Source organism: Temnothorax curvispinosus, unplaced genomic scaffold (genome assembly GCF_003070985.1).
Source record: "Temnothorax curvispinosus isolate PA1 unplaced genomic scaffold, ASM307098v1 QBEX01005579.1, whole genome shotgun sequence".
Taxonomy (NCBI): Eukaryota; Metazoa; Arthropoda; class Insecta; order Hymenoptera; family Formicidae; genus Temnothorax; species Temnothorax curvispinosus.
This window is the reverse complement of record NW_020215359.1, coordinates 38,672-46,549: the sequence shown is the minus strand read 5'-3', so window position 1 is coordinate 46,549 and position 7,878 is coordinate 38,672. Positions and strand designations below refer to the sequence as shown.

The window sequence follows — 7,878 nt, the reverse complement described above, 5'->3', positions numbered from 1 at the left end:
AGTAGAGAATCTGCAAAATATTTGTTGATATGCGTATCGTTCTTTTAGTTTTAAATTTTCGACAAACAATTTGTATGTACCCATCTGTCGTCAGTGCATAAAGTGATAGAATTTGCAGGTTTCTTAGAGTACTGTTGAAGAAGATTGTAACGATATGGAAGGGAAACTATTGGTATATATAATAGGTTTATACAGTAATGTATTATAAAAAAAACTACCGTTTAACTAAATAAATAAATATTAATAAGAGTAATTCATTGCAAATTATTTATAAACTACGCTAAAACCTCGTTAAGGCTCCTGGTCCATGAGCTGAGAACTTTGTGTTGACGGTGGCGACGTACCGTCGCGGTAGAAATAAGAACTCTCTCCAATGGAGAATAAGCGATAAATGTTGAGAATTGACACATTGCGAATTCTTGGGTAGTATTTCCAAATAAAATGATATATGCTTAAAATAACATTACAGATCACTTCAGCACACTTCGAAAATACTTCGAGTTGAAGTTAAATCTACCCCTTTCCCGTGACAGTTAATAAACAGCCGTAAAATAAATGTAATACGAAATCTAGTCATGGCGCGCCTGCGCACAAGCCTACATCGCATCACATTTGTTTTACGGCTGTTTAATTATTAACTGTCAAGGGAAAGGGGTAGATTTAACTTCAACTCGAAGTATTTTCGAAGTGTGCTGAAGTGATTTGTAGTGTTATTCCTAAGCAAATAACTTTTTATTTGGAAGTACCACGCAAGAATTTTCAACGTGTCGTTTTCTCGCTTCTGACGTCACAATTCAACATGGCCGCGGCAGGTACCCAGGAGCCTTAAATGCTTTTCGCGCCGCATCGATTTTTTCGTTAGTCAGCAAGTATCTAATAAGCGCGTTTGTTTGTCGTAAAGCTTTTTCTCTTTGACTTTGATAGAACCCTTATGGAAAAATACACTCAACTTTTGGTGTTAACCGTTAAAAAAACACCATAGAAAAACCCTTAAAATTAAATGTGATTTCGGACTGCCAATTAAAGGTTAACCATCATTTAAAGGTTAACCTTAAATTGGCGGTCCGAAATTACACCCAACTTTAAGAGTTCTTCTTTGGATGATGGTTAACCTTCAAGTGATAGTTAACCTTTAATTAATGGTTAATCCTTAAAAATGACGATATGAACCCTAAAAATATGAACCCTCAAATGAGAGTAACACCCAAAGAAAATAAACTCCATATTTAAATGTTCTCAATTTGCTTCCGCCGATAATACATACTCGCAAAAGAGGACATCACCACACACTATGCAAAGTATATATATATATATATATATATATATATATATATATACAGGGTGTTCTAAAAAAGGGGGGCCAAAATTTAGGGAGATATTCCTCACACCTAAAGGATGAAAAAATGTTATATGAACATGGGTGCGGAAACCCATTTTATTTTTGCCTGGTTTTTTTTCTGAGTATGCGACGTTACGGCTAAATGAGGTAGTGACCTTATTTTCCAGGCAACTCAAGGTCACTTTAAAAACAAATGTAAATAAACCTACTGATTAAACGATAACCCTTCCATCCCTCTAACTACTTTTGACTATTTTACCCTTATTACTTCCGAATTAGCCGATTTATCGGCGGATTCGAAATAATCTCTATTACTTCGAGTTAGCTGACTCGTCGGTGAACTCGAGGTATCTATTACTTCGAATTAGCTAACTCGTCGGTTGACTCGAGGTATTCTTTTAATTTCTTTAATCTTCAAAACCCGAGATGATTTCCCCGCAGTTGGCGGATTTTAATATTTAACAATCCGCTAACTTCCCTGATAGCACAGTGTCAGTTGCTGCCGTCATGATGCCGTCGTGGTGCTGTTAATATACACGAATTTCGTGCATATTACCAACTGACACTATGCTATCAGGGTTGTAGTGGATTCGGCCGGTCCTACCCGCAAGAAGTCGCGAAACGCCGCGAAACACGAAAGACGTCGTCAAAACAAGCGGGCGCGAAGGGAGGTCGAAAACCAAGGATCGGAATTCCCCTAGGAACAAGATAACGCCGGTCCTCCGCGACTCGCCACTTCGCCCCCTCCACCAGCTCTTCCGGAGAAACCGTCGTCGCCGCCTCCTCCTAATCCGCCTTCTCGCCCTGTTTGTCGCGTGGCCCCTTTCCGCGTGCTCCCCGATACCCCCGATCCTACCCGCCTGCTCGAACCTTCATATTCCGCGGTTCGCCCCGGGAAACTTCCCAATTCCCCCTCCTCCGCGGCTTCCAGAGGACCATCCCCGACTCCGTCAACCGCCTTGACCGTTGTAAATCTCGAGGAAGTAGACAAACCCGAGGTGATAACCTTGGAATAATAATTATAAAATACATTTTATTTATTTTAATTCTTATATGTTTCGCCTCGATAGAAAATTTCATTAAATGTACCTACGCAAATCGTCCAGAATCCGCACAATGTACAACAACCGTTTACACAAACTCTCTTTTGTTTTATTATATACATATACACGTTTTACACTAACGCCTAGTTTATAATTATTTTATTTTTTTTATACTAAATAACCCTTTTTGTGTCAAATAAATATAAGTATTTATGTTAAAGACATCTCCATTCTTTCTTTAATTTAAGACCTCACCCTCAGTACCATCCCCTTCTCAAAATCGCACGAGGTCCGATCCTGAGTTAAAGGAATTGAATTCCCTGACTCAAAAGAGGACCGACGATTGCACCGCTCACGGAAGCCATCCTACCGTCCCTACGGACGTTGACCCTTCCTGAGCCATTGAAAGTGCGTTCGGCTCGCGCCACGCGCCTCAGAGCGTGTACCTGCGAGCGATATTCTTAAGCGTCTAGTTGTGTCCTTCCTTACCCCGACCCCTCTGGTTAGTCTTTCCTTTGCTTTTTAGATTTTCTTATCCTAATCCCGAGGTTGGACGTGTTTGTTTTCTCTATCCCGGTAGACGGGGCTACCGTCACCGTCTTAAAGGATCGACAAGTCGATCCAAAAACGAAAACATGCGATGGTACATTATCGCTAGGACCCGACGAGGTCGGACCGATAGGAAGAGCCGAGAACTCTCCATTCTCGAGACCTTATCGTGAAGAGCTGTGATCTCCTGCTTTAGTTTCGCGATTTCGATGTTCTTCAAGGATTCCTGCCTACAGATTTCCTCCTCGCGTTTAAAGGCGCGGCGTTGTGCAATAAGGTTCGCCTTTTGCAGTTTTAGTGAGGAAATATCCCCAGACAAATCTAGTCGATCAGAAAGAATTGCAATAATCTCGGCAACGTTATTCAGTTCGTTCCTGAGAAATGCGCTCAATTTTCTGTAACCTCTTGTTTTTTACCCGAATCCTGTGCATCTTGTCCACACATTCAGACGCAAACTTGGACAACTTTTCCGTGTCGAGTTTACGCAATGTATTTGCAGCTACTACTTTAATATGAGTTTCAACATCTAATGGGAATTCCGCCGTGGGAACTATACCTCCGCCACCGACCCTGATCGTTTTCGATTTCTTGTTGGGGAGCTTGGCCAGAGGCGAGATATCCTCTGAATGTGGAGACGTCTCCGCTTTCCTTTTCTCCCTTTTATACAAGGTCGTTGAGGAGGTTTCTTCTTCAGATTCCCCTTCCGAATCCGGAATCACAATAGTCTCCTCAATAAGCGTACGATCCGTTTCCTCAAAATAATCCCCGTCAAGAATGGACCTTGTCAATCCAGCAAACTCCATCTTCAACAGATCAGTAACTTCCGCGGTAGTCGTTTCCATATCGGCGCCCGTGGGCAACGCCGATATTGGCTCTTCGCTGAGTTGCGACAGGACGGAGTCAGGGACAATAGGCCGGCCCTGCCGATCGTCCACGGTAATTGGTTCACCACCAGCGCCCGTAGGCAACGTTGATGGTGGCTCTTCGTATGATGACGACACGTCACTCCCAGGGACGAGAGGGGTAACGCGCCGATCACTGAGGTTTCGAACCCCCTGTGATGGTAAAGACTCTTCTTCTCGGTCTGACATATTTATAATAATAATAATTGGTTTTTTATTGGGGTGACCTTTCCCTAGGACGTAGCCCACGCGAGACACATTTCGCCCAAAATGTATTCGCGAATTAATCGAAGGAAGAAAAAGTTGATATCCCGCGCCAACGGGAAAAAGCATCTTCTGTGGACAAAATTCGACTGACGATCGAATTCTTAACGGATTTAAAAAATTTTTTTTAATTTGTTGGTAATTGAACAGGCTGTAAGTATGTTGTGCGTAAATTTTAATTACGGTCCAAATTAAAGATGGCGGAACCAATAAAGTGGACATAAAATATCAAAACTGCGCGATTGCAATTGAATTCGTAACAAAACGTGTAAGTATCTACGTAATAATGTTATTATGTGTTTGTATAGTCGATTACAAATCTGTAGGTTGAATTTAAAAAAAATGGCGAATCCAAAATGGCGGAAAACTACAAATAACACCAGAATTTGTACCATTTATATTTGCAATATATTAAATAATTATTAATTAGATACAATCATGTGTGCGATAGTATAAATTTAGAGTCATATCATTTCTATATACACTTTTGTTTTTGTTGATTATTTAGCAGGATCGTGTAGTTTCGGGAACCTTGCGAATAAGATTGAGCAAGTAAAAGATATACTGGAATATATTTCGAACAGTACAAAAACGTAAACTCGAACTTAGACTTTTGTAGAACTGAACATGAGTAACTGCTTGTACAACGACGTGCTGCTTACTGCGGCGTGCGCGACTGACAAGAGAGGCGAGCCGGGGGAGAAAAAACAAAACGTTAACGCATGCACGGTCGCTGTTGCCTCTATAATAATAACGGCGTGAAGCGTGCCAAGCTTAAAGGTCATTTCACGGTGACAATCCAACAACTTTATTGTTACTTAGAGATCATTTTTCATTTAATAGGAACGCGCGCGCGCTAAGTATGTAAATGTATATATTTATTGTTCTTCGCAGATATTGAGATATTCGTATCATATATTCATCCCTCTAATTATCAACAAGACCATTATTTTTTAAGAAGGTAAAACAAGTCAATTTTTTTAATCAACAAAGACATTTAATATAACTGTTATAACGAATATACAATAAACTTAATAAAACTTGCAATTCCAAACACATGGCTGTGCGCGCACACATGTATATGCAATTATATTTTTAGAATCTAACTTTTCAAATCTGAGTTTCTAATAAACTTTTAAAATCCAACTTTCTTATTAATCTAGATTAGATTACTTCTTCGGTAATTCAACTTTCGACTTGAATATTCGACCATTGCGCTGATTACGTGCGAGACAGTAAACGAGTGAACATTGTTGATAAGACAAACTCAACAGTTGTGTCTGCTGAACGCTATTACAGGCTGAGCCAGTTCTGGAGCTGAAGTTTGCTTCCTACACATAATAAAATATAATTTTTTATGTTGTATAATTAATAAGAAATAATTGATCGTACAATTTTATTCTATATGCACCTTGGGATAAAGATATAGAAGATTACAATACGTTAAATCGGGCAAAACAACTTCGCTTGGAAACTCGAGACTATCTCCTTAATCGGTCGATTCTTTTCATCCGGATATGGAACTAATCTTCTAAGGTCGGGATCAAGACACCTCGGTAGTTCTTCGGGTCTGGGACTGAGATCCAATTTCAATATCTCTGGTAAGGATTTTAATCGTTTCAAGTTGGAACCAGGTCTTCGTAGTTCAACCAAAAGCTTATAAAGATCTTCATCGCAAAGTCGTTCGCTTTCCTGCTTGAAGAAGCTCGAGACTGTTAAAGTAATGGGCCTATAAGAATATCAAGATGTTAGTTAAGCCTTTCTATCAGTGCTATCCGTATCACCACCGCCTCCGATTACACCAGACAGATGAATTGCAGTCCACGCGAGAGGCATTCTATAACGACCCAGGCGTTCGCACGCAGCAGCGGCGGCAGCTCTGACCTATACGGAAATAAATAAGACAATAATATGAAAAATTGCCATTTTGAATGCACCAGTATTATTTTAACATTTTATTACCTTATCTTTATTTTTATCTTTACGTAAATATGGTTCGGCACACTCCGATATATCGCCCTGCAATACTTTCTCGAGCCGTACGACAAGAAACAAATCGGGAGTGGGTTTATTGATGCTCAAAACGCAACTTCTAGCTAAGGTACTTGCTATAAGCGATGTGTCCTCCAAGCATTCTTTTCAATCCCTCTGAATTCATATCGACGTAGAAATTTTCAGACACCTGAAATATAACAATTTGTAATTAGCATTATGCATCCTTGAAGTTGTAATTTCAATGATAAAAAATATTATACCTTTTTCTTTTCTCTGGCATCGTATAATGCGAGACTCGTGAATATTGACTCCACTTCTAGTTCTAACTTTAATTGCAGACATTTTACGAGAATTTTATGAGCAAAAGGTTCTGTAGGTTAGGTTGCTGATTTCTTGCCAGTCTTGTCACTCGTCGTCAGGAGAAGTATGTGCACTATATTGCACTATAGTGCAGAAATTAAAACGAAATATTGACCTTTAATTAATTTTTATTAGAATACAGTTGTTTTCTAAATAATAAAAATTATATCGACACTTTATCCAAATGATTCTGGAGCGATTGGATTAAAAAAAAATATTTTTTAGATACTTTCTGCTAATTATACGCTTAATTGATTTTAATTAATTGTGATTATTTTATGGTTTTCCAAACTTTGAAAAGTTTTTTCCAAATATCTCCAAATGATTTCCAAACGATTGGGTAAAATAATTTTCAATAATTTTTAATTCGTTTGCCAACTATACGTCGGTCACATACGCATGCTCAGTGGCCGCACGCGCATGCTCAATGGCCGCACGCGCATGCAAAACTGCGCCAATTTTAAATATGTATTTTATAAAACAAATAAAGCGCGACAATGTCGTTACTGTCAGATGCCACGAAATTGCACGCCACCTCGCCACGCAATGTTAGGTCTGATAGAATTCGGACATTTGACATATAGTCAGGATAAGTTAATAGATTTTTTGATTCAGCATGGTGTCCTAACAGCTACAATTAAATGTAGTGAATGTGGTAGTGATATTAATATTGATAAAGAAACATTAATGTACCGATGTAGAAAACGGTACTACGTAAAAAATGAGCACAAGAAGCGTGTTTCGAAGTAGTGCAATTTTAAGAAAAGTGGCAAAGCTGGTACTTGGTTCGGGAAAAGTCATCTTAACGTGGCAACAATATGCAAAATTGTTGCCTGTTTTTTAATGTTGAGACATCCAAGTCAAGATGACACACAAGATGAAACTGACGTTTCGTCGCCGACCACGATTGTTGACTGTTTCAATTTTTGCCGAGAGGTAATTATATTTTATTATATTTTCATAAATACACACACACACACACACACACACACACACATGTAAAATGTATGAAACAAAATATTAATAATATAATATTATTTCTTCCTGCAGGCCTGTGTGTTCTGAGCTGAAGAACATAGTGAGAAACTTGGTGACCCAGGATGCACAGTAGAAATCGATGAAGCAAAAATTGGAAAAAGAAAATACAATCGTGGTCGGCTCATAACAGGTCACTGGATTTTCGGAGGATATGAGCAAGGCACAAAAAAGATTTTTATCGTGCCAGTACAGGATTGAACTGAAAAGACACTTCTGGCGTGTATTAAGGAGTGGATATTGCCAGGCACTACCATCGTGTCAGATTGTTGGAAGTCCTATAATTGTTTGAACAATGAAGGCTTCCAACATCTGACAGTAAACCACTCCTACAACTTCGTCGATGCTGAAACTGGTGAGAACTTTTTGCCATAGTTAACTATATTATTAT

General features: G+C 39.1%; 1 long non-coding RNA gene across 1 annotated transcript; it reads right to left on the bottom strand.

Moving 5' to 3' along the window:
- Positions 1–4,753: 4,753 nt before the first annotated feature.
- LOC112454953 lies at positions 4,754–6,568 on the bottom strand. The gene is made up of 4 exons (XR_003040805.1): positions 6,353–6,568; positions 6,060–6,279; positions 5,509–5,981; positions 4,754–5,428 (listed from the first exon to the last, which is right to left on the bottom strand). It is a non-coding gene; the product is annotated as an uncharacterized LOC112454953 (long non-coding RNA).
- Positions 6,569–7,878: the final 1,310 nt, after the last annotated feature.